This window comes from Nannospalax galili, unplaced genomic scaffold (genome assembly GCF_000622305.1).
Source record: "Nannospalax galili isolate Female #2095 unplaced genomic scaffold, S.galili_v1.0 scaffold634, whole genome shotgun sequence".
In the NCBI taxonomy this organism is placed as follows: domain Eukaryota; kingdom Metazoa; phylum Chordata; class Mammalia; order Rodentia; family Spalacidae; genus Nannospalax; species Nannospalax galili.
The window spans coordinates 3,061,973-3,089,963 of NW_008336853.1; the positions used below are offsets into that span (position 1 = coordinate 3,061,973).

The window sequence follows — 27,991 nt, forward strand, 5'->3', positions numbered from 1 at the left end:
TAGGCAAGAGGCAGTCTCCTCTGCAGGGACAGCTCTGGAGCTCCCTGTCTGGAAGATACTCACTCAGCCTCTGCAACTTCCTTCTTGAAGTCTTTCCCAATTTCCCCAGTAGCCCTGGGCACTTCTTACTCTCAGCTCCTCTGTTCTTTGATCCTGTCTACATTAAAGTTATTTTTCTTACTGTATCATAATTGTTTGCATGTCTGCCTTCTCCACTGAACTCTGAGTTCCTCAAGGGCAAGAACCCTGTAGTTAATAAGTTATATAAACACACACACACACACACACACACACTCACAGAAATGCACACACACCTGATACATACACTTTATAGGTATACATAACACACAGAGATGGATGATAGATTCTATCATGTGGGTGCTGGGAACTGAAGTCCTCTGCAAGAGCAGCCGGTGCTCTTAATCACCAAATCATCTCTCCAGCCCCCATGATGGATTTTGAAAGATGCAATCACATAGTTTATCCACCTGTTTTCATTTTTAGATGGAAGACAGAGGGGTGGCCTCTTGTAACTGCACATCCTTACTGGGAGCAAAATTCCATCCCAACTAGAAGCAGATGGCCTAATAAATAGTTATTAGGCAAGAGGCAGTCTCCTCTGCAGGGACAGCTCTGGAGCTCCCTGTCTGGAAGATACTCACTCAGCCTCTGCAACTTCCTTCTTGAAGTCTTTCCCAATTTCCCCAGTAGCCCTGGGCACTTCTTACTCTCAGCTCCTCTGTTCTTTGATCCTGTCTACATTAAAGTTATTTTTCTTACTGTATCATAATTGTTTGCATGTCTGCCTTCTCCACTGAACTCTGAGTTCCTCAAGGGCAAGAACCCTGTAGTTAATAAGTTATATAAACACACACACACACACACACACACACTCACAGAAATATGCACACACCTGATACATACACTTTATAGGTATACATAACACACAGAGATGGATGATAGATTCTTATATATACAATAATTTTAAAATCACATGTCTATTCAAATAATAGGAATTTTCATCCTCTTGATTTTTATTTTCTATTATTTTAGGTGGTATATGTACATGCACGTATGTATGTATGTGTATATATATACACGTGAGTGTACACCTGTAGAGGACAGAGGTCAACCTCAGCTGCTGTTCCTCAGGCACCATCCACCTTGCTTTTTGAGACAGGTCTCTCACTGGCCTGGAGTTCACTGATTCAGCAAGGCTGGCTGACCAGTGAGCCCCAGAGGCCTGTCTGTCTCCAGGTCCCCAGCACTGAAATTAGAAGCATGCCACCATGCCTGGCTTAGCTTTTGGAGCTCAAATGCAGGTCGGAAGCACTTTAACGACTGAGCCATCTCCCCAACCCCTGAATTTTCACCTTCTGTAGTCAGGTCTAGTGCCCAGTGCACGACCACTGACTGTGGAGCTGACACATAAAGAGATGGCTGCACAAAGCCTTGCTCTCTGCCCCAAGTTCCATCAGCACCGGTTTGAAAACCACCTGCTGCCCTGTGTTGTTTCACTTCCTGCCCTGTGGGGAGGGAACTGTGTGCTTATTTGCATATGCAAATTTGTAATTCAACATTAGGATTCTGAGCTTTGGGCATTTGTTTTGGGGTTTAGATGGCCAGCAGCCAGTGTCCAGAGGTGGCAATCAGAGAGAATTTGGGAACCAGCCCAGAGCTGGCCTGTGGTTGGGGAAAATCTATTCTAATTAGGAAATTGGGCTTCCAGGGCCCAGTGAGCTGCTGGGGGCATCTATGACAACTCTCTAGCCAAGTCAAATGCTGGAACCCCTTTTCCCACCTCTCTTCCATCCTTACAACCCTTCCTTGCAACATGGTGCTCAGTTATGTCTGAGCAGAGGTCCAGTCTCAGCTTTTATATTCTGAGCCTCTGTGTTCTCATCTATAAAACAGGAATGTTTGCCTCCTACTCAGGGCTCTTGTGGACGCTCGCTCAGAGATCTCCTGTCTGCACCATGCAGCATTGGATCTGACCTTCCCAGCTTCTTCTCCAACCCCAGTGTGAGCACCTCTCCAGGCACCCCAGGACAAGACACCTCCCTGCTTAGAGGCAGCCACCTGGCATGACAGGGGGTCACCTTCATTAGGGTATTCAGGGAAAAAGCTGGAGCTATTATAACCATTCAGGCTAGGCTCGGTCATCCATCCTCAGTATGCCAACTAAAGAAATGACTTGGGCTATCAAGATAGCTCAATTGGTGAAGTGCTTCTCTTGTAAACATGAGGAACTGAGTTTGATCCCAAGGCGTGATGGTGTTTGCTTACAATCCCAGTGCTGAGGAGGCAGAGACAGGCAGGTCCCTGGGGCTTGCTGGCAGCCAGCCTAGCCTACTTGGTGAGTTCCAGACCAGTGAGAGACCTTGCCTCAATAAAACAATATAGTGGACAGCACCCAAAGAATGACACCCAAAGTTGACCTCTGGCTTACACACACACACACACACACACACACACACACACGGGTGTACCTGCACATACATGTGAGCCTACATACGGGGCGGGGGAGGGGGAGAGAGAGAGAGAGAGAGAGAGAGAGAGAGAGAGAAACAAGTTAATGATGGAAAGAACAGAGAGATTTGTTCAAAGTGACCATATAGGAAGTGGACTGAATGAAAGGATCAAGAGGCCTTAAGACAATCTTAAAGATACTGGTTTTAGCTTCAGATTTAAACAGAAAGAGAACTGGGGCCAGGGGCAAGAGGCCTGCATCATCCAGCAGTCCTGGTTAGGTGTGGGCAAGGGGATCAGTCTCAGCTGTGGTGCAGTGAGATGGTCTGAAGTTCCTTGAGGGGTTCAGTCTGGTTCCTACCAGATGCCCACTTCTACTCCAGGATGCAATGCAGCCTTCACAGATGATTATCTTCATCTGGGGGTGGCCTGTCCTTTGAAGTAGCATGTGCTGGTTTTTGTCAACTTGACACAAACTAGAAACACCTGAGAAGAGAGAATGAAGATTCCTTGACTGAGGAATTTCCTCCATTTGGGTTAACCTTGGCCATGTCTGTGAGGCATTCTCCTAATTGCTAATTGATGTAGGAGGGCCCAGCCCATTGTGGGCAGTGCCATCCATAGGGAGGTAGGCCTGAGCTGTATAAGAAAGCTAACTGAGGGGCTGGAGAGATGACTCAGCATTTAAGACCGCTGACTGCTCTTGCAGAGGACCTAGGTTCGATTCCAACACCCACATGGTGATTAATAAATCTGTAACTCCAGTTCCAGGGGACTTGACGCCCTCTTCTGACCTCCTCTGTCATTGTAGGGCATGGATGCACTTACACTCATGCAAGTAATACACTCATACATATAAAATAAAAATAATTTTTTAAAAAAAAAGGAAGCTGGCTGAGCTCACCAGGAGCGCAAGCCGGTAAGTAGCATTCCTTCCCAGTCTTGGCTTTACTTTGCTTCCAGGTTCCTGCTCGAGTTCCTGCCCTGATTCCCTCCATGATGGACTGTACATTGAAAGAAGATGAAATAACCCTTTCCTCCCCAAGTTGCCTTTGTCATGGTATTTTGTAACAAAAACAAAAATAACTAGAACACAGGCTTTGTTCAGCTCAGAATCCAAGGTGTCTGCAGGTTTAGGACAATGACTTATCTCCGTGCCTTTGGCCTTGAGGGGAGATGAGATGGATGCTGATACCCCTTGAGTGATTAGCATTCCGCCTTGCAGAGGTGCGGCAAAGGAAACAGATGCAGAATGGAGGCAGGGTGCCAGGCTAACATCCCACTTGTCCTTCACCTTGTAGGCCCAATTTAGGACTCAATGCTTTGAGCAAAAGCGACTTCTAGGAGCTGATTCAAGTAAGGACAGGGGGCCAAGCACTCACTGTAGAGGGAGCAGAGCCAGCGGCATCCACTGGAGGGGCCTGGCAGGGCCTGCCCTGGCTGCAGTGATTCTGCTAAGGCTCAGCCCACCCTCATGGAGTCCCCTAAGTAGGCCAAGCATGCCAAGGTAGAGACATCCGTGGATCCACAGCTGAAAGCAGGCCACTGAAGATGCATACATGTGTGATCTGAGAGTCAGACTTTGAAGTCCTGTGACCTGGAAGTAGGAATTGGGCACAGAGCAGGGGATGTTAGGGAAGGGGAGCTGGGGCTCCAAGTGTCTTATCTCTCAATTTGGTGTTAGTAGAATCAATAATAAAACCACCAGCTCAGGATCATGAACACCTACCTGTTCAGTGTCAGAGGTACCCAATGTCAGCCTCAAACAGGTAGGTAGGCAGGTCACTGCCCAGGTGAGGATGCTGTAGTTTGCTGGTAATAAAACCAAAACTTCAGTGCTGGGGAGATAGCCTGATGGGTAAAGTACTTGCTATGCAAGCTGAGGACCTGAGTTCAGACCCCAGCACATATGTGAAAGAGAGGTGTGGTTACTCAAGCCTATAACTCCAACACTAAGTGGGCAGAGACAGGAGGATGCCTATAGTTCTCTGGCAAACCGGTCTAGCCAAATCAGTGAGCTCTAGGTTCGATGAGAAACCCTAACTCAAAGATAAGGTGGAGCTGAAGTATGATGGAGGAAGATACCCAGTGTTGGCCTCTGCCTTGCACACACATGAGCATGTACATACACACACACACACACACACACACACTGTGTTGGCCTCCGCCGTGCACACACATGAGCATGTACACACACACACACTGTGTTGGCCTCTGCCATGCACACACATGAGCATGTACATACACACTGTTAAGGTTCAGACAGCCCTGCCCCCTCACCAACAGGGTCTCAAGGACTTCTCAAGCTCCTGAGAAAAGGGAACCAAGCTGATAAGCACCCTGGTCTTTGAAGTCAAGAGAAGCAGACTTTTCTCTGCTGTTTGGTCAACACAGCAGGCTTCCCCTTTGATCTCTAAAGAGGACAGGTTTTAACAATCCTGCTCTCCCACTCCCCGCCCCCGCCCCAACTTTTAAAAAAAAATACATCTTCCTGCCTTCTCCAGGAAGCAGAAGCCTCCCCCGTTAAAAAAAACCCAGCTCATGACCCCGGGTAGACATTTTCCCTGCCAGAAGGGAATCTGTCCCATGTGTTCCTTTGCTAATAAACTCTATTCCGATGGAGTTTTATCTGTGTCCTGGTGCTTTCTCCTGATCAACCGGATTCATCCATAGGCTACTTTATCTATCACACACACACACACACACACACACACACACAATTTGTTCTTAGGAGTATTTGATACCAAAATAGAAGAAATTTTCACTGCACTAGCTGCCTAATCCTCAATCCTGCAATCTAGATATGTTAGGAGTTGTTCAGGTGACCTGGTATCTCTTTCTAAAAGCTGAGATGTTCCCCATGTGACTGAATATGACACGAAGGGGACAGGGAAGGAGAGGGGGACGGGAGAGACAGGATGCAACTTGCTGTTTCTTGTCTTTCACAGTAATGGATAGTAGTTCTGAGAAAGTTCTCTTGGCAGGATTCAGGCAATGTTGGATGTTGGGAGTTTGTTTTCCCACTCCCTGTGGGAAAGTTAATCAATTTTAGAACCAACCCCTTCCGAGCCAAGATGACAAGTTGGGGAAAAGGGATTGGTTTTTTTAGCTGCTGGGTTTGCTGGGCAGGCCCCCTCCCACCTCCATGGGACCGCTTATTGACAATGAAATATCTCAACAATAAGCAGCTATTGATGCCCCCCAAGGTCAATACGGAGACTCATTGACCCAGCTGCAAATATGGAAGGCGGTGAGTCCAAGGTCACTATTTACCTGAAGGGATAAAAAATAAATCTCGATAAGAACCAAAAATAGAAATCAATATGCGAACCATGGTGTGCATTGCGCTACCTCCTGCCAGCCAGGAGGCTATTTTAGGCTGTTTGGGGGCTCTTCAGCCTCAGAATCACAGCCCAGGACTAGAGAGGAAGCAGGAACAGAATAGGATCCTATTCTGATTGCCTCAGCCAAGGAGACCCGACAGCCTACACTGCCAGCCAAGATCAGCCCAGCCCCACAGAGAACCTCAGCGCCTCCAGCCTATCTTGGTGAGTCTCTTGGAAGGGGAACAGAACAGAACTTCCAACTACAAGAGCTGGGGGTGGGGGGTGGCAGCTGGGGATATAGCTCAGCCGGGAAAGCTGCTTGCCTCACAAGCATGAGGACCTGAGTAGAGACAGGCAGGTCCCTGGGGCTTGCTGGCCAGCTGGCCTAGGCTACTTGATGCAGTTTCGGGCTAATGAGAGACCCTGTCTCAAATAAAAAGTGGAAGGTGCCTGAGGAATGATATCTGAGGTTGTCCTCTGACCTATGTATGCACTTGAATGCACACACACACACACACACACACACACGGCTATTTCCCAAAGCAAGTTCATTGGAGAAGGTCTAGGGGACAATCAACATGACCTTCACCTGCTGGGGAAATTTCAGGATCCAAGATGGAGCGACTCAGAGGGGAAGAGAAAACGAAGATTTAAAGCAGACTGCCTGCACCTCCCTCACATTAAGATTCCAAACTCTAGAACTCTCAGGTTGCTCTTCTCTCCTCTTCCTAAGGGCTATTTTTATTATAATTATTTGTTTAGGCTTAATTAACTTCTTTCCCAATTACAAAAGAAATCTGAGTGCTCTGTAGAAAATGTCAAGCCAAATCGTGATGATCCTTTTAATCTGGCGCAGAGTGTTCTGACTGTTTGATGAGGGAAAGCAAGCACGGACCTTGAATTCAGAGAGACCCAGGTTCAAGTTCCACTTCTGCAACATAGTAACAGGTGTTCTGGGAAGGAAAAGAATGCTTCTCTTCACCGCCATTTTCGGACCATCTAAACCTCTTTGGTGATGCTGATGTGGCGATTAAATAAGGATTTATGCAAAGCACCCAGCAAAATACTAATAAAGTTGACAGACGCCTGACAAGTTGGATCTCAAAACACACATATACATGTACGGATCAGCAGCTTTAAGAACAGAAGTGAGAGAGTCTCTTCTGAAGTAAAGATGATTTTAAAAATTATAGGATTTTATAGACCACTGTGCCTCACAAATTTGAAAATCAATCTGACAGGCAACTCTTTAAGAAAAAGCAAATAGCATTTCAGCATGACTAAGATTAAATCTCAAATGTCCCATCACAAAGATGCCAAATATTTGAGGTGATGGATGGATTAATTAGCTTGATTTAATCATTCCTTTTTGTATTCAAAAATCATAACTTCACTTTATACATAGATGCAATTGTAATTTATCAATACATCATTTAAAAAAAAGAAAAAAAGGTAATTGATCAAATCAAGGCCTATCCAAGTCAAAAGCCATAGAGATCCAGGTGTGTCAAACCAAGGTAGTTTTGGTTACAGAGGTGATTTAGAGCTGGGAAAGTAATAGGGTTGCCTAGTAACAGTCAGACACTGAGGCGACAAGAAAGGGGCCCATCTAGCAGGGACCAGTCCCACAGAAGCTGGACCCACAAGAGAGGATTTGTAATGGTAAGTATCCTAGTTAGCCTTAACTGTCACATCGACTCACTCATAGGAGAAGGGAGTCTCAGTTGAGGGATTTGAGGGATTTGCCACTTAAGACTGACCTACGCACATGTCTGTGGGGAACTGAGTTGATTAATTGATACAGGAGGGCCCAGCCCACCATGGGCCTGTGAGTGAGCCAGCAAGCAGTGTCCCTCCATGATGTCTGTTTCAAGTTCCTGCCTGAATCCCTGCCCTGACCTCCCTCAGAGATGGACTATGACCTGTAAGCTGAAATAACTTTCTTCTCCTACGTTGCTTTTGGTCAGACTGTTTTTTATTTTTTTAATCACAGTAACAGAAATCAAACTAGATCAGTGATGGAAATCATAAAGGCTACAGCTGCTGTTCGGGATGCTATGCAAAGCAGGGGAAGCCAGGGAGACACCCTACTTGCTCCCCACTTCCCTTCCATCTTACAGCCAGTGTCTTCCATTGGCTGACCCACCTGAAAGCCCAAGAGCAAGTCAGCCTGAAAAGGCAGATACCTAAGAGAGACAGCAAAATAGAGAAAGGTCAAGCAGTGATCCTGACATCACAGAGGACCTCGGCTCAAGGTCATGATCCTAAGTTCACGAACGAGTTCTACTAAACCTTGCATGGAACAGTTGACTCCTGTGATATAAAAATGACTGAAGTAAACAGAAGAAAAAGTGTTTCAAATAAATGTTGTGAACTAACACAGTGGAATCTATTCCAGGGCAAAGTAAAAGACCAATTTCATTATTAAGTTTAGCAGCCAAAAGCTCAATTAAAAAAAAAAAACAAATTTATCAGTATATTAAAGAAATACGTTACAAGGAGGCGTAATTTGTTTTAGGAATTAAAGGATGGTTCAATATTGGAAAGCGTAGTAATGTAATTTTTTTTTAATCTTTTTGAGACAGGGTCTCCCTGTAGCCCCAGCTGTCCTGGAACTCACTATGTAGACCAGGCTGGCCTCGAAATCACAGAGATCTGCCTGCCTCTGCCTCCTGAGTGCTGGGATTAAAGGCATGCACCACCACGCCTGGCTTAGTAATGTAATATTTTTACTTTAACAAATATAAGGAAAAAGCATTCTGATAATTTCCATGGCTATTGAAGAGAGATGTGATAAATTCTAACACATTTTCTCAATAACAAATGTGAAATGAAGGCTAAGGGTGTGGCTTAATTGGTAGAGCACTGTACCCAGCACAAAGTCCTACTAAAACAATTTCAATGAGAGTTTAAATACTGCAGGTGCACGCCTTTAATCCCAGAAAGGCAGAGGCAGGTGGATCTCTGTGAGATTGAGACCAGCCTGGTCTATATAGCAAGTTCCAATCCAGCTGGGGCTTCAGAGAGACCCTGTCTCAAAAACAACAGCAACAAAAAGTTTAAATACTCTAATTCCTACATTCCCACTATTTAACATTATAGTAGGTTAATATATAGGTTATATAGGTTAATACAATATAGTAGATTATATAGGTCAATGCAATAAGGAAATAAAAAATGGGAAGTATAAATATTGGTAAAGGAAAGACCAAACTGTCATCATTAACATGCAAAACAAATATGACTCTCGAGAGCTGACTGAAAAACTATTAGAACAAATACAAGTCCATTGAACTTAAAGTCAGTAGACAAAATCCAATAGCTTTTCTATTCCTAGCGATAACAAATTGGAAAATCTAACAGAAAAATGGGCGGCCTTCGCAGCTGCAACAGAGTCTATAAAATAACAAACTTAGAGTAGAAATAAAAAGAAGACTTGGCTAACGTTCCACTATGGGAAGACCCAAGCTTAAAAGAACACAAATTCTCTTTCTATTAATGTACCATTATGACGCGTGTTCATGTACTTGTATGTGTATACGTGGGGTGTGCACTCACCTGTGCATGTGCCTGTAGAAACCAGAGGTCAACCTTAGGTGTCTCCTTTACTTTATTCTACCTTCTTTGCGGGGGCGGGGGAGACAGGGTCTCCACACTGTTTTTCCTAGTCCTAGCTGGTCAGCAAGCCCGTGGGATCCACCTGTCTCCAACCTCCAGAGCCGGGATCACAGGCATATGCCACTAAGTCCAGTTTTTAAGTGAGACCTTCAGATCTGAACTCAGGTCCATATACTTATACAGTAAGTGTTTTTATTCGCTGAGCCATCTCTCCAGCCCAGTATATAAATATAATGTGATCACAATTAAAATCCAGGAAAGAGGATGTTTTCTCTAGTCCTCGGGCTAGAACCCACAGATGCTAGACGACCACTCCATCACTGAGCAATCTCCAGTCCTTTTGTTTACTTTTTAATCTTGAGACAAAGCTTCACTAAATTACCCAGGCTGCCCTTGAATTCACTCTATTGTCCAGGCAGGACTTGAACTTGTGTTCTTTCTGCCTCATCTTCCCAAGTACCTGAGAATACAGGCTTGCACCACCAAGCCCTGCTCAGACAAGAGTTTTAAATAAGTTTCTAAAACCCGTATGGGGGAAATGCCCCCTAAATAGCTGAAAATGTACTTATTTATGTATTTATTCATTTACTCTGTGTGTGTAATGATGCAAAAACAAAGAGAACATATCAACAAAAGAGGTCCAGTACTTTTTTTTCAGATACTTTCATATATGGTTTAAGGTTTGAGTCACATCTCAGTAAAGGGTAACCTGGACAGTATACTGGGCCATTCCTCTAAGCATCTCATCACACACACATAAATTCAAATTAAAGAGCTAAGCACAAGCAAAATCCAACCTTTGAAAAGATACTGGATCAAAACCACTATTTTAAAAATAATCTTAAGAAGTCCCAGTGAGATGGCTCAGAGGGTAAGGGTGCTTGCTGCCAAATCTGACAACCTGGGTTCAATCCCTGGGAACCACGTGGTAGAAGAAAGAGAACCAAGAACCGACTCCCACAGGCTGTCCTTCTGACATCCACATGCACACCTTGCCAGGCAAGCACTCTCTGTCTCCACACACAAACAAAATCAACAACAAAAAAAAATTTTAAAGTTTTATGATAGAAGAAAAGTGTAATGAACTAGCATAGAATCCAAACGTTATAAAGGAAAAATATGTGATCCAACAATTTTAAAAAAACCAGGACCCAAGTGATAGTCTGGGAAAAAACATTTGTGAGAGTTAAGTGATAATGAATAATTTATAAAATAGCTAGCGAGCATCTCCAAGGTTTTTTTTTTTTTGGTTTTTTTTTTTTTTTTTTAGGCAAAATGCTCATTTTGAGAATAGGAGAAAATATGCAAGCAATTCTTTCTGAAAAGAAAAATGGCAGGGGTGGGTAATGGCTAACGTGTAGTTTTTGACTTATTTTTATTTTATGTGTATGAGTGTCTTGCCTGTATGTATGTAAGTGCACCAGTGTCATGCAATGCCAGTGGAGGCCAGAAGAGGGCATCAGATCCTCTGGAACTGGAGTTACAAATGGTTGTTAGTTGCCATGGGGGTGCTGAGAACCAAACCCAAGTCTTCTGCAAGAGCAGCCAGTGGTCTTAACCACTGAGCCATCTCTCCAGCCCCATAACAAGTTTTGTTTTTTTTTTTTTGAGGGGGCGATCTTTTTGAGACAGGGTCTCCCTGTAGCCCCAGCAGCCCTGGAACTCTTTATGTAGACCAGACTGGCCTTGAACTCACAGAGCTCCACCTGCCTCTGTCTCCCTAGTTTAAACCTCTTGTTATTAACACCAATCAGAAACATGAACATGAAGATGAAAATATAATTTTTTAAGACAGATACTTATGTAGCCCAGGCTGTCCTTGAACTTGCTGTATAGCTGAGGACAGCTTTGAACACCATATTCTCCTGCCTACACCTCCCGGTGCTGGGGTTACTGGCATCTGCCACCACACGAGGTTTATGTGCTGAACCCAGGACTTTGAGCATGCTAGGCAAGCATTTCCAGCCCATAACACTTTAAATAAAAGCCGTAGATAGTACCACTTGTGTTCCTGTTCCACTGGCAGGCGAAGATGCAAAGGCAAATCCTCTTTTGCAACCCAGAACTCATTGTTCAATATGGGTTTTGATACATTTGGGAAGAAATAAGAAACACACACACACAAATCTGTGCCTCCCCACTCACCTGCAAATCCTTCTGCAACCTCACTTTACTTCATTTTATTTATTTATTTGGGGGGCAGGATTCTTGCTGTCCTAGGAGTAGTGAACTTTCCTACAATTCCCTTAGCATGATGACTTGAACGCTTCTGGTGGAAGCAAATTTGGGCTCCCTCAATACCCCCTCCAGCCTGTCTACTTCCTGACACGTGGATAACCAACTATCTTCTTCAATATCTCCAACGTTAAGCACATAGTGCTGCTCTGTTCTCCCATGGGAAATCATTCCATGAATTATAATCTACCTGTATTATGCAATAAATACAATAAAAAACAAGTTAGACATGTATCGTCATGGAACTATTTCTGAGACATATTATTAAATGAAACGAGTCACAGAAAAATATTGTATTAGTTACTTTTCCGTTGCTGTGATAAAATACCATGACCAAGGAAACTTATAGAAGAAAGAATTTATTTCGGCTTATGGTTCCAGAGGAAGAATTCGTCATAGTGGGGGAGGCAAGCAAGGTGGCAGGATCAGGAAGCTGAGAACTCACATCTTCAACTGCAAATAGGGAGCAGAGAGAGGGAACTACGAGTGGGGCAAAACAATGAACTCTTGAAGCCCCAGTGACGTGCTTCCTCCAGCGTGGCCACACCTCCTAAAGATTCCATGACCTCCCAAACAACACCACCAATCTGGAACAAGTGTTCAAATACTTGAGCCTATGGGGGACATTTATCATTCAAACCATCACAAATATGCATCAGACTATCCAATTATATTTTAAATACATGGATTCATATGTACATACACATACATACATGCACACAGGAAGGTGATAACATTGATAAGCCTGTGAGGAGTTTCCAGAGTACCCTGGAAGGGCTAATGGAGTGAGTGTGAGTGTGATGATGGTTAACCTTGGTTGTCATCTTGGCTGGATGTGGAATCAACTCTGAGATGAGCTGCTGGCACATCTGTGAGGGTTTTCCTTGATTGGGTTATCTAAAGTGGGAAGACCCACCCTAAATGTGAGGGGCACCTTCTGGTGGCATCGAGATGGAAGGAGGTCTGAGGGAAAAGCTCTGCCTGTTGCATGCTTGCCTTTGGTCTTGCTGGTGAGGTCATCTATGGTGCGTGTCGCTTGACCCCCGGCGTGGTGTGTGCGGGCACCCTGGGGTCTCCGCCACACCTGGCTAATCCCGGCGTGAGTCTGGCTGCAGGCGATGTGGGGAGCGCGCCTGGGCTCCCGGGCGCCCTCACTTTGGATGGGGCCGGGGGTCAGGTGTGCGTGCACTCTCCCGCCGTGGTTCTGGTCCCGCTGGCTAGCTAGCGGCTGGCGGGCCTGGCCGGCTGCGCCTCTCTGGAGACGGCAGGTGTAAAGACTGCTCTGATGCTGGCTGTAGCTGATAGCTACACACTTCTCTGGAGCGGAGAGCTTCTTCTGCTACTAGAGTATTATCTAGTCGGGATTCCGCCTCTATTACACCCTTATGCTCTTCCTCAGGAGTGCGGAGTCCTGGCCAGTGAACTCCACAGGGAAGAAACACGGAGGCGGCGAAAGCTAGGATATCCGTGGGTCGGTAACGGAGAGTGCTGCTCTCCGGTGAGATCAGGTCGCCGGTAGTAAGACACAGGACTCAAGGCACGGCTTAGTCTGTGTTTACTGCTTTATTGTATCTCTGCTCCTTGCTGTCCAGCTCTCTGCTGATCCAGCTTTCTGGGACCCAGTCTCTGACCTGATCTCCCAGTCTCTGGCCTGATCTCCGGGTCCCTGGCCTGATCTCCGACTATTAAGAGAAGACTAGCATATTTATATACCATGGGGGTAGTGGTAAAAGCTTTTAGATACTTTGTGAGATATTCTATTTACATGTGGAAGTGGGTTTCTGCTAGACTATTGTCTACCTGTAAAAATCACACACAGGAAGGCATGGTATGCATAGAGCCAAAGGCCATGTTTATGTCAAGGCATCTGTGGCGGCCACTTCAAAGGGAGAGACAGGAAAGATGCCAGAAAACACCTTGCTATGAAAAGGAGCCCGCAGCACATTCCCTGAGCTGCATGAGCTGTCCGGTGTGAAGGGGCTTCGACTTTTGCATAACAGAGGTCTCCCAACAGTCATCTGCCCTGTTCATGTCTTGATGGTATGCTCACCTTTACCAACACCAGAATCCAGAGCCAATTTCCTACCCTCTGGAGAACACATGTCCTTTCAAGGTACCAATAGCACTTGTATTTCTTGCTTATTAGGTTCAATAACATGATGTCATCCATAAAGTAGAGCAATGGAAAGTTCTGTGACGCATTCAGACATTCACATCCCTCTGAGGTAGAGAACAAGAGAGTTAATGGAGCCCTGGGACAAGAATTCCTGTCCCATGGAATGCAGCCTACCAGCTGGAGGGGCCTTGAAGAGAACACACTGGCCAGGTCAGTAACTGTATACACACTTTAAGACATCAAGCCTTGTTCCATAAAACAGGTTACATGAGCCGGCAGCTACAGTTGGATCTGATACTTGCTTAAGCTCATCAGTCAGGATCCATCTGGTTTAATAGGAATCAGAAACATGAATATGAAAAGGATCACCATCCCTGAATCCCAGGAGTTTGGGGGAGGGGCCACTAATCTCTGCCATCCCTTCCACTGTGTAAACTATATACTATCTTGGTCTAGTGGGGAGGGGTGGCTTCCAGTTTCAAGATGTCCACATGGCCCTTTTCTAGTGTAACAGCACTCGTTGAAATTGTGAATAGATAAAGAAATCAAAATGAACACTGTGCCAGCATCTAAGGATGGTACTCATGACCCATGGATTCAGTGGAGCCTCTGTGGGATGGCCCTGACCTAGAACTCTGCTTATTTCCTGACCTCGAGTGCCTCTACTCTCATAGGGAAGCCTTTGTAGCATTTGGACCCTTACTATTATATTAGTTACTTTTCCTGGTGCTGTGATAAAATTCCCTGACCAAAGCAGCTTAAGAGAGAGAAAGGGTTTGTTTACCTTGGCTCACAGTTTGAAGGCACAGTCCATCCTGGCAAGGAAGTCATGGCAACAGGAATATGAAGCATCTGGTCACATTGTATTCATGGTCAGGAGGCAGAGAACAATGACTGTTTGTACTTAGCTCACTTTCTCCTTTTCATACAGTCTAGGAGCAGGTTTGCCCACCTCAATCAAACTAATCAAGAGGATCCCCCACACCCAGAGGCCTCATGCCCCAGTGTTTCTAGATCTCATCGACTTGACAACTGAGATCATAGATATCATCATAGATATCATAGATATCATCACCAATTGGATTCTTCTTGACTGATAAGATGTCTTGATATTCTTTCCTGGTGTGTTGTTGTCTGAGTAGGTAGACTGTCTTATTACTTCTAAGCATCTGAGGCATCAGAAGAATCCTCCAAGGCTCCTGATAACAGCCACATAGATGTCACATTAATAAATCTCAGGTCCTTCTCTGTCCCTATTAGGGCTCCCACTTTGGTAGGGGACGTCAGGGCTGAGAATTTGAGCTTCTCTGGAGTTCTGTGTATCTCTTAAAATTAGATTCTGAGTTTGGTTTTCAGCGTTATCAGGTTTTTTCAGTTTCAGAAAATAAGGACCTCATGTCCAAAGAGATCTGCTCTGAACTGGTGATTCATTGACTTGGGTCTGTCGTTTTCTTTCTTTGGTGCTCCAGAGGCTCTCGGAAATAGCCACGCCATTTCACAATCCTTACAGTTACTGTCTCGGTTATATTGTTCAAATGCCAGAAATATTGGTAGAAGCTGCTGCAGCCCCTCACAGCCATAAGCTGTCACAGAAACTGTGTTATCTCCACATGCCCAAAGCGATCCATTCTCCCACCACCACCAGTGATGTCGTGCTCACCACCAGGAGTTCTCGAGGTGTGGACTGGCCGTACCAGCATCGCTTGCCTAGAAATGCAAGCCTTCGGGTGCCTTCCTCAACCAGCTGAAGCAGAGACTGTGGGGATGAGGCCTGATGCTGTGAGTTTTCACAAGGCCTTCTGGCAATTCTGCACAGGCTAAATCTTGAGAATCAGTTACCCAAGGAGCAGAGCCCAGGGTAGGAAGTAACTTCTTGGAGGAATGTTCTTAGGAGGATGGTAGAAGGAAAGGAAGAAAGCAAAATGCAGCAGAGAAAGAAACGGAGCAAAGATATGGATCCCGCTGGAGTTCCACCTCAACCCTGGGGATCACTGAGCTTTGGTACCCCAGAGCTGGCAATCCTAGCCCAGCCATATACGCCTATATCCCTTAGTCATCAGCTAAAACATCCCTGCCAAGGAAGATAGAGAAAAATGTCCAGGTGTCCCAGAAAAGGCCATTTCATATAACCATGGGCAAGTCTCTGAGGAAGAGCAGTTGTAACCCATCAGCAGCCCCTGGAGGACAGGCACAGGGGATCTGAATAGGCCCCCAACAGCATCAACTACAAATACCTGCCACCTGTTAATTTTTTTCATCACATAAAAACACAGAGAAGCAATGTGGATTGTGCGAGTTCTGTTTCTGTTGTGATGAAACACTCTAAACAAAAGCAATCGGGGAGAGGCAAGGGTTTATTTGACTTACATGTCCAGGTCACAGTCCATCGCTGGGGGAAGTCAAGCAGGAGGGAACTCAAGCAGGAACTGGAAGTAGAAGCCATGGAGGAAGGTTGCTTGCTGGCTCACTCAGATTCATGCTTAGCTAGCTTTCTTATACAGCCCAGTATCACCTGCCCTGGGAATGGTACTACCCAAAGTGTACTGGGTCCTATTACATCAATTAACAGTCAAGGCAATCCCACCCCCCACCCCCCACCGCCACATGCCCACAGGCCAATCTAATCTGGACAATTCCTCAATTGAGTCTCCCTTCTCAGGTGACTCTAGGCTGCGTCAGGTTGACAATTAAAGATAGCTAGGACGTATATGGGGTATAATATGGTTTGCTAATATAATAGAAAACATATTGGACTCAAAGTCAAATGGGTGGAATTCGAGCCCTAACACCAAACAATAGGCATGTGGTCTTGCAGTTGGTCTCTGTTCCCTCATTTACAATATGAGGCTAATACTTTTCTTCTATGCTTGGGAGTGTCAAATTAGATGATATATATGTAAAAATGCATTGTAAAGTTTAAGCCATACAGTGATATATAGTTTATGTTTTCTGTTGAGTAGGAAATGAATACATAATTTACTTTTGGTGATAGGATTTATTCTACAGATGGAGTTGCTGGGGCACAGGGCTGAGCATTTTTATCTTAACTAGATATTGCCAAATTGCTTTCTCAAACGATTATATCAATTCAAGCTTGCACCAGCAGCAGTGTGTGAGAGTTCCCATTACCTTGTGACCTGGCTAGTTCTTCCTCATTTATTCTGGCCAATCTAATGAGTATGAGGGGTGTGAAGTTTAGGAGCCACATGTCCAAGTGCGTGCTTTCCAATCTTGTAGTCAGAGATAAAATTGGAGATAAGTGGGGTGTGTCTCCTTAAGGGAATGAATAAATAAACCGTGGTATATTCAGATAGTGAATTGCTATGGACCGGTTAACAATGGCTGAGCTAATTATAACACATGCATATAACAATACTGAATGGAAAATATATCATAGAACATTTGTGCTATATTTTACTGTTTATTTTTAATTATTTATAATTGATTTTGGAGGTGTGTGTTCGTTTTGAGACAAGCCTCACTACATAGTCCAGGCTGGCCTTGAACTTCTGATAATCCTATTGCTCTATTTTACAGGCATGCACCAACACACCCAGCTGCCATTTACTCTTTAAAATGTGGGCTCTGGAGATGGCTCGGTGGGTAAATCACTAAGCCTGAGGACAGGAGCTCAGATCCCTACAGCAGTGGTTTGAAAGAGAAATGTCCCCCAGAGGCCCAAGAACACTTGGGCCCAGTTGGTGGCACTGTTCGGGAGGTCGTGGAACCTTTAGGAACTGGAGCCTCTCTGGAGGAAGTGCATCACTGTGGGCAGGCTTTGGGAGATCACAGCCTCATCCAATTCCAGTTCTCTCTCTGCTTTGTGTTTGCCATTGAGGATGTAAACACTCAGCATCCTGCTCCAGCTGCCACGCCCACAGCTTGCTGCCAGGCTTCTCTGCCCTGATGGACTCTTATCCCTTTGGAACCATAAGCCCAAATAAGCTCTTCCTTCTATAAGTTTCCTTGGTCATGGTGTTTTATCACAGCAACAGAAAAAGAACTAATATACCACATAACAGCTGGGTGGGCTGGGTGACATGCCTGTAAACAGCCTGCAGGAAGCAGAGACAGGAACTCCTCAGAGCAAGCTGAGTAGTTAGACTAACCCAACAACCGGGTCTTGGTTCACTGAGAGACCCTGCCACAGTATAGAAGGAGGAAAAGAAGATAGCCAGTGTCAGCCTCGGGCCTCCACACACATGCTCACCTGCAGTGGCACACATTTTCACATGTACAAATGTACACATGTACTCACATCATACATACACACATGCACAAAATAAATTAAAACCACATAGACAATATTATCCCTTATGGACATACAGATTTTATTATTTATTTTATGTGCATGAGTGTATTGTCTGCATGTATGAAAGTGCACCTGTGTCATAAATGCCTTGGAGGCGGGATCCCCTGGAACTAGAGTTACAGACAGTTGTTAGCTGCCATGTGGGTATTGAGAATTAAATCTGAGAATTAAATCAGCCAGTTCTCTTAAACGATGAGCCATCTCTCCAGTCTCTGCAATAAAAATATTTTTTAATGTGAACTGTAATAAATATATCACATTCATGACAGTGGTCTCTACTGGGGAAGGAAGAGGCTAGGCCTGGAGAAAGAAACCTGAAAGACTTTAACCTAATCTCTATATTTGAATTCCTTAATAAAAGAATGATCATAAAATATATATGCATGGAAAATGCTTAATATTTGCTGATCTTGAAGAACAGTTGCGTGGCTTCTCACTTCCTCTGTCCTTTTTTTGCTTTCCATTTAAATTATTGCTTTAGTTGCCCTGGGCAGATTTCTTCGGAAGGGGAAAGAGGGCTTGGTGTCCATCTCCTGAGGAACAGAGCAGCCCTGAACACTGCTCTGTGGACCAGGCCTCAGGGGGGACACGGGCCAGAACTGTGCTAAGCACAAAGACAAGGACTAAGGAAACCAGAGGCTTAGCAGGAGGTGGCCAGGGCGTGGCCAGGGGAAGCAGACCTGGTTCTTGGCCTAGGGAATGAGGGATGTGGGATGAGCCTCTAGACAGGGGCATGGCTTCCTTGGGAACTACAAAGAGCGCCAGGGAAGGATACACAGGGACCTGGAGGTCCAGAGATTCTTTGAACAAAAGATAAGCCAGGAGAGTTGACAGGACCAGATCAGACAGGGCCTGGCAGGCCCAGGAAGGATGTTTGTCTGTTTTTTGTTTTTTTAATCTGACGAATAATAGGGTATTTCTTCAGGTTTCCTTTATTTCTTTTTTTTAATTGTATGACTAATGAAGCTTCCTTGCAATTTGTGTCTAAACGCTTTCATTATAAAAATCTCCAGACACACAGAGAAGCAGAACAGCTCAGTGAAACCCAGCATGCCTCATTCCAGCATGGCCAGGCTCCCTGCCTCCTCTTCCCAGCTGGTATTTTCCTGACGAAAATCCAATACATAGCTTCAGTTCACATATCAGTATGACAGCCTGTGACTCTAAGAGGACTCTCCTCAGGAGAAAAGGAACCAAAATGGAAGGGCACATCTTACAGAATAATAATTCCAGAAAAACATCAGATAGTGAAGAGTTTTAAACAGCAGAATCCTGTGGTGTGATTTACTATTAAAATAGCATCCTGCGTACTCTGAGAAGAATGAACTGGAGAAAGAGAGGCAGATGGCAGAGGGCACAGTAGAGACACAGGGAAGACATGGAGGCTGGGCAGGGGGCAGAGGAAAAGTTACCAAGTGTAGACATTGGGTTGATTTTCTTTAATTGAAAAAGTTATTCTTGTGAAAATATTACATATATATATATATCTCATACCATATCCACCCTTGCTCTCCACTGCTAGTTCCCCTCAGGACCCTTCCAATTTCCCTCCCAACTTCATGTCCTCTTTATTATTATTATTTTTTAGCCCACTGAGTCCAGTTAATGGTGCCCATATGCACATAGGTGTGGGGACATCCACTGGGACATAGGAAGCCTAAAAGTGGCCATCTCCCAAAGAAAAGTGACTCTCCCTCCTCCAGCAGCCATCAGCTGGCAATATCTCCTCAATTAAGGGTAATCAGTAGCCTTTTCCCCGCTCCATCCTGGATTTTTTTTCCTTTTAATTCATGTGTATGTGTGAGTACCTATATGTAGGTATGTGCACCACATGAGTGTATGTGTCTACAGAGGCCAGAAGAGGGCATCAGGTCCCCTGGAGCTGCATTTACAGGCTGTTGTGAGGTGCAACATGGGAACCTGTATTACACAGGGTTATCTAGAGAAACAGAACAGACAGGCTGAATATATAGTAAAAAGAATTTATTAATCAGCTTACTTTGAAATAGTAACAACAGCTGCATCACACCTGAGAGGTTGAGAACCCAGTAGTTGCTCCAACCTGAGGCTGGGTGGGTGCTTAGCACTCCCAATGTGGTGTTGGAACATGGAGGGTTCCATGGAAGTCTGGAAACACTGGTTCTGATGTTAGGGAAGGAGTCAAAGGCAGCAGCAACAGGATAATTAACTCAGCAGGAAAAGGGAAGGTCAAACAAGCAGCAGATGTATAACCTGCCCTCTGCCGTCCCCTTTTTGTCTGGGTTGCTAGCAGAAGATACCGCCCACATTTGGGATGGGTCTTCCTATGCCAATTAAGGCAATGAAGACAGTTCCTCAAGTGAGGCTCTCTACTAGGGGATTCTAATTTGTGGCAAGTTGACATTAAAACCGACCATCACGAAACCCAACTTGGGTCCTCTGGAAGAGCGGTAAGTGCTCCTAACCGCTGAGCTGTCGCTCCAGCCCATGCTGGAATTTTTTACTGGCTTGATCTTGTGCAGGTAACCACAGCTACTATGAGTTCGTATGTGCATGTCAGGTCAGAAGACAGCACTTCTCAGCACTCCTTCGCATCCTCTGGCTCTTACAGCACACACACTCCCCTCCACCCGTGCTGTTCCCCGAGCTTTGGAGGGTGAGGGTGGGCAGTTGATATAGATTCCCCAACCATGTCGACCATTCTCGGTCACTTACTTTCAGTCGTTTGAACATGTATGAGTATCTGTGTCAACTGTTGTCCACTGCAATCAGAAGCTTCTCTGACCACGGTTGAGAACTACACAAATTGCATGCTTTGATTTTGAATCTAAAAGCACGGTTTTGGTGGTGGGTAGAATTTGGAAATTAAAATGGAGGAGGCTGAAAGTGGCTTTAGGCTCTGACTGGGGCATTAGAGAGGCTGGAAGTGCTGCTCGCTGAGACAGGAGCCCCGAGGAAGCCGAGGAGGGCAGACAGGGAAAAGGCAGAAGAACTTGGCTCTAGGGATTGTTGTCTACTCCTGTAATCAGACAATGGGTCAGAAAGAAAGGTCATCTTCCTCTTCCTCCTTGATCTCTGCCATCTCCCCCTCTCCTTTTCCCTCCTTTATATCTCTGCATGCCTTGACCATGCCCTGGGAGGAGAGGGCTCAGGCTGTACTTCAGAGGAGCAAAGCAGACCCTCAGATTTTCAGAAGGGCCACAGGCTGTCTGTGTAGCCAGGGCGTCTGTCCTGTTTGACAAGTGAGTTTTGGCTTCTTATGCCCTCAGGAGCCCCTACACCCCAACCCTGACCATCATCCCTGAAGTCTCTTTACATCCTATGGGAGGAGAGTGGTGACTTTTCCAGTCAGGAAAGCAATCGCTTTGAGCAATGTACCCAACCTGGGATAAACACAGGTGTGAACACAGAAGAGGTACAAACTGTGCCAGGGGGATCTGCAAACCCACACAGAGCCTTTGGGTAGATCAGAAAAAAGTCCCCTCTAGGCAGATGTAGCCCCCAGGCACACAGCTTTGACACAGCTTTAGCGTCTTTTGTGAAATAAAGAAAGGGCTTTTTTGCAGGGGTGGTACAACCTTTTATCAGGCTGTCCCTGGATAGCAAAAAATAACAACAAGCATTTCCAGTGACCCAAAACATTGTCCTTGCCTTAGATTGCTTCTAATCTGGTTGGGGAGATGGGATACACATTGCAATAATTAGATTATCATATACCTTGGCTTGTCTTTGTGTGTGTATATGCACGAGGAGAGACTACAGAGGAATTCTATGACCAGAATGCAACAGTCTAGAAACATCCCTCTGCTGCAGATGTGAATTGAGCATCCACAACAGGATGGGAGAGGGAGGGCACTGAGGATGAGGGTATCCCCACTCCTCCTCTGGCCAGACAAGACAATACCACAGGGGCATGAAAGTCAAGGGGAGAGAACTTTCTGGAAGGTCATAGCAGTCAGCCACAGCTTAACACTCTTGAGGTACCCAGACATAAAAGTAGAGTGAAAAACCTTTCAGGAAAGTTTTTTTTAGGGCAGTGAGTCAGACACCACATTTTCAGAGGTTCAGGAAAGGCCTGGATAAAGAGACCGAGGTAGAGCCTGATTTTGCATGAATTTAAGAAATTTGGCAGGAAGAGCCAGTTGAGAAAGAGGATGAGAGCTGGAGGAAGCAAAAGGGTCAACTGAAGCTTTTTCAAGTCGGGAAATACCTGCTTCTATTTAAAGGTGCTGTGAAAAGAGTTAGTGAAAAGTAAGCAAATGGATGTTCTAGAAAGGAGGAAGCACAAAGAGGAGTAGGTCCCTCGGGAGTGAGACAGCCCCATCACCTCAGAGAAGGGAAAACGCCTGATCTCTAGGCCCACAAGGATGTGAGGAGGGATACAGGACAGATGTAGCAGATGAGTGGCCTCAGTCACTTCAAGCATATATGAGGATGAATTATAACATGGAGTGTGTGCACACATCACTCAGGGATCCTGTGAAAGTCTATATCCTGATTCGGTAAGTCTGGGCTGAGGCCCAGTACTTATTTGAGTGTAACATCTGACTACTGAGAGTCAAGGAAGTGGGAATAGAGAATATGGAGGAGAGGAGGAAGCATCTTGGAGGAAAATGGAACCCCAGAGTGAAAAGGCTCACTAGCAAGATGGAGTGGAGGGGGGGGGGGAACACAGAAAAGCAAGCTGCTAACATTTCAGAGTAAGGAGATGAGACATACTTTCCAGAGATGATAAATAGATCATCTGCAAGGTTTTAAGATAAAATGACCACAGGTTTCATGAGAAATACAGGGCTTCAGTATCCATGGTATTCTTGAACCTAGGGTTTCAAGAATATATACCAAACTATCCTGTACTGGGAGGATATGGACTTCTTTTATGCCCAGCCAAACTAGCACTCCCTTCGGAGGGCACTACAACATAAACCACAACTTTGTCTGCTTTGCAACAGAATCAGGCTGGACTCAAACCCATGATCTTCTTCCTTTCCCTCTGAATGCTGGAATCACAGCCACGGGCCATCACATCCTGCAACCCATGACTCTTTGACAAAGAATCCTAAGGAATCTATGTGTCCTGGCAGGTTCTCATATCATCTTTCTATGAATCTCTTGACATAATGGCAGTCTGAATTCAGAAGAAGCAAGGCACTTATGTAACATATGTTGCCAAGTCTGACTTTAGAAGTCAATAGTTGAGTGACATAGAGGGAAAAAAAATGAGGCATGCTAATTTAGGAACGTGGAGGTTATGAAAAATTTAGCAACAGTAAAAGGTTTCTGAACATGCAACAAACAAAAATTGATTCAAAACAAAACGTGTAACAAATCCAAGTGTTTCTGGAAGTACTTACAACTTCACAGCAGCCTGGGTTCTGAACACACAACATGCATGCTTTGAACTTCTCATGCTGTCTCCCAACACCAACTAACACTGCCCCAAACACCCACCGTGGCTCAGGTCTAAGAGTGTTGTTTATTCTGAATCCTGATGTCTTTTCTGTACACACATAGTTTTCTGCTGTTATAGAAACACAATGGTTTAATTACGGAAAATAAAGACGTAATATTTTCTCACTGTCATTCCTCAGCATGTATCAAATTAGTGTATCTTTGGAATGCATCCTGTTAGAATGTCTGATTTTTAAAATTGCTTTTTGAGTTGCTGACTTGAGTTTCATAAAAAGAAAATTGTTAAATGAATTTTGGCTTGGGATTAGGACAGAATTTCCAACAATTTCTGAAATGGCCCTAAACATACTTCTACCATTTTATGCTACGTATTTATGCAAAGCAATGTTTGCAGCATTGACAATTATCAACTCAAAATATTGATCAACTCTGAAAAATGCTGAAAATGCTCTACATCCTACAGCATCAAATATTTAGCCAAGATTTAATACTTGACATAAAAATAAACAAGCATACCCACCTCATTACTATGCATCAGTGTATATAAAGCAAATAATTCTTTAAAATAAATTTCATGATGATTTGTTATCAGTAAAATTTTGACGTGTATATTTATTTTATATACTTATATATCTAAGGTTATATAAAAATTTCTCAAATCAAAAGTGGTCGTGAGTGGAAAAAGTTTAAGAAGTCCTGTGTTAAGGGACCAATGGAAGACCTAGAGTCCACAGGGCCTGGAGCAAAAAAATGGTGTCCCAAGCTGGGCTGGTGTTTCTGTACCCAAAACAGAGATGTGTTCTCTGCCCCACTTTTTCTCCTATAAAAAGTTAGATAGATAAATAGATCGATAGATCAGTAGATAGATAGATTGATAGATCGATGGATAGATAGATGACCAGTTGTTTAATATCTAATTGTATTTGCAGGCCAAAAGATCTCTGTTACAAATATGGAACTCTCCTATCATATTGTAAAAGTAGCTACAGATAATATGTAAATGAATAGGTATGGTGAATTTCAATAAAACTTTATTTATAAAAACAAGGAGCACCAGATTCAAGTCATAGCTGTAATTTGCCACCCCTCTATAATGAAGTCTTCTTCTGTTATCTTGAGAATTGCTAGATTGTTTGAAAATGTTAAGTAACCATTGAGAAATGCATATAATAAAAATGACTAATGTTATTAAGTGCTTATTTGATGCCAGATCTTTGATTATCTCATTTGATCTTCCCAACATTACAAGGCAGCTACTTGTACTAGTCTTACATCATGTATGAAGAAATGAAGACTTAATTCTCCCTCTGGCATTGTATTCAAGTTCTTGTTCTGTCCTGTATCTTGCCTTTTAAATAAGCCTGCAGCCAGATGTGGTAGTACATGCCTTTAATCTCAGCACTTGGGAGGCAGAGGCAGGTGGATCTCTGTGATATTGAGCCCAGCCTGATCTATATAGCAAGTTCCAGGCCAGCTGTGGCTACAGGGAGACCCTGTCTAGCCTCCATCTCATCCCAAGTCCTGGTGCATGCTGGTCCTGGAACATGAGAGGACTCATACTTTATTTGAATTGACTTACAAATTCTTTTTTTTTTTCTTTTTTCCTTTTTCTTTTCTTTTTTGGTATTTTTGAAACAGGGTCTCCCTGTAGCCCCAGCTAGCCTAGATTTGCTATGGAGACCAGACTGGCCTTGAACTCACAGAGATCTGCTTGCCTCTGCCTCCTGAGTGCTGGGACTAAAGGTGTGCACCACCATGCCTGGCCTGACTTTTTACGAATTCTTTAAAGTTTTATAGAGAGAAGAGTCCATTTTAAAGAGCTAGTAAGCAGGCCTGGCTCATTCAGAGCCTAACTCAAATGTACATATTGTGCGTGATTAATTGTGAGGTTACCTGGGCCCTCAAACATTACCTTCTCTCAAAGTACTTATCATGCAAAATCTCAATACTCAGAAATGAAATTAGTGCATGTGGCTGTATGTACTTATAGATATTAGTCAAACATTGAGTTACTTTTTAGGGATTAATGAGTGTTTGCTGTGAATTCGAACATCTGAAAACACACATTTGAGGTGTAAATAGTTTAATTTACAAGGTCAGGGTAAGCAAAGACAGTAAGGGAATAGAAAGGTTGTGCATGTTGGGTGCATATATTCTCTCCTTGTTTAGATTACACTGAACATGCATCAGATACAGAGCTGTACAGGTAAAACTCTGCCTTCAAGGGGCCTGCAGTTCAGTGAGAGAAGATGGTTAGAAAATAATCAGGCAAGTTAAATCTGTAGCCCAGCAGAGCTCAAGCATGAGGACCTGAATTTGTCCCCCAGTACCCAGGTAAAAAGCTATACATGTTAGCACACACTTGTAATCCCAGCACTGGGGAGGTAGAGACAGGAGGACCTCTCAGGCTCACTGGCCAGCCAGTCTAACCTAACCCACAAGCCCCAGGTTCCAGAGAGACCCTCTCTCTCAAAAAATAGGATAGACATTGCCTGTGATTGGTTAGTCAACTTGATAGTCTGGAATCACCTGTGCAATGGACTTCTGAGTATGCCTGGTAGGGGGTGGGGGAATCATCTTAATTATGCAAATTGAAGTGGGAAAACCCATCTTCACTGTGGTGAGGCTATTCCCTGACTGAGATCCCAGACTGTATAAAAAAGAAGGGAGCGGAATCATGCATTCATCTCTCTGTTTCCTGACTGTGGATAGGATATGACCAGTAGCTTCAAGTTCCTGCTGCCTTGATTTCCCACCATTATGGACTGTTACCTTGAACTGTAAGTCAGAACAAACCCTTTCTCCTTTAAGTTGTCTGTCAGAGTATTTCATCGGAGCAACAGGAAAATAAACTGAGACAAAGCCTGGGGAAGAATGACACTTAAGGTTATCCTCTGGCCTACACACACACACACACACACACACACACACACATTGGAACCTACAAGCACACACACATGCACATGTACACACACATAAAAATAGTAAAAGAGAAAATAGGAATAGAAAAGGATGTGTGTGTGTGTGTGTGTGTGTGCCAGTGAGTACAGACACCTGTGTACACACTTGTGCTAGTGAGCGATCAGAGGACACAGAGGCCAAGCAGCAAAGCCTTCCCAGTGCTGAATGCTTTGAACATCTCTCTAGAGTGGGATTGCTCTTTCAGAGTGATTGGCAGCAAGGCCTCACTGGTCAGGTACCATTTAAACAACATGGCTGTGAAGGTATGGGGGTGAGCCCCCTGGCCATTTGGAGGAGGGCAGCCCAAGCTCAGGGATCGACAAGTCCAGGTACAGGCCTGCCTGTGGTCTGGATGAATAAGACCAAGAAGGTCAGCTCTGCTCCTGGAACTGCAATCAAAAGCATTTGCCCTTTGAGGTGTAAGAACTTGGCTCTGGTGACCCTGAAGGGCAGATCTACTGGTTTCCTCTTGTTCTAAGCAGATTAAACCTTGCTTTAGTTAGAGTTCATCGCTCTGTGATTTTGAATGGCCCTAAATGATTCTAAATCCTTGTTCAATTCAAAGATCAATGTCCCAGCCTCCCAAAGGCAGGCTTCTTTATGGCTACGTGCTCATGCGCTTTATGGCAGATACATTAAAGCCATTTTCAAAGAATGACTTCTATTTTCGCTTCTGCAACTACCACAAAGTACGCATTCTGTCCCAGCCAGCTTCCTCCTTCCTGGCTTCTTCACAGCATCTTTAGAGCGCCCTCTCCTGTCCAGCAACAGCCTGGTGCTATTCACCTCCCCTTTACACGAACCCCTGGCTCCCCAAGACTGAGATAGATCCAGATATAGAACATTCCTATCTTTCCTTGTGCACACTCTTCCCATCCCAGCCTAGCCTACATTTAGCAGCTTTATTGTTTAAAAAGTCTGTCTCCTGTGGTCTCTTCACCTCTATTCTCCCCAGCTTGCCTCTGGCATCGAACCAGCCTTCCATGAGCATTTCCACATTGGTATTTGTGGTTTAGGGATCTTTTCAGTCTCTCCAAGTCTCCTGCCCTCCTTTCCTGGAGGATGGCTGGACAGTGGGAAGAAGCAGCAGGTGTACACTCCAGATCCATCCCAGGGCTTGAAACCAGAAACCTAACCTGTGGGAGGCTGGGCCTTGGCACAGAGAAGCTAAAGGTACAGACTGCTTGAAGCCCAGCATGGGTGAGTATCGTCGCCTCTTAGGCCTTTTCTCATAGGTGAAGGAAAGAACATTTTAATAAGTAGTTGAAAATGGAGGTGGGGTCTACAAGTGAGTTGCACAAAATTCATAAATCAAAGCCATTGGGAGGTGATGGGGTTTAGATTAGGTTGGGAATGAGGTCCTCAGTATGAATTATAGGAATGGGGTACTCAGGGTGAATTGGCTCCTCCTCCTCCTCCTTCCTCTCTCTCTCTCTCTCTCTCTCTCTCTCTCTTGCATGCACAGACCTTTTGTGGTTATTCTTCATGTTGATTGCTGTTTCTTTTTTTTTTTTTTTTAGACAGGGGCTCCCTGTAGCCCCAAGGTTGTTGTTTTTTTTGAGA

At 44.6% G+C, this 27,991-nt stretch overlaps 1 pseudogene; it reads left to right on the forward strand.

Moving 5' to 3' along the window:
* Positions 1 to 11,434: 11,434 nt before the first annotated feature.
* Positions 11,435 to 11,522, forward strand: LOC115070079 (annotated as a pseudogene).
* The last annotated feature ends 16,469 nt before the right edge of the window (positions 11,523 to 27,991 follow it).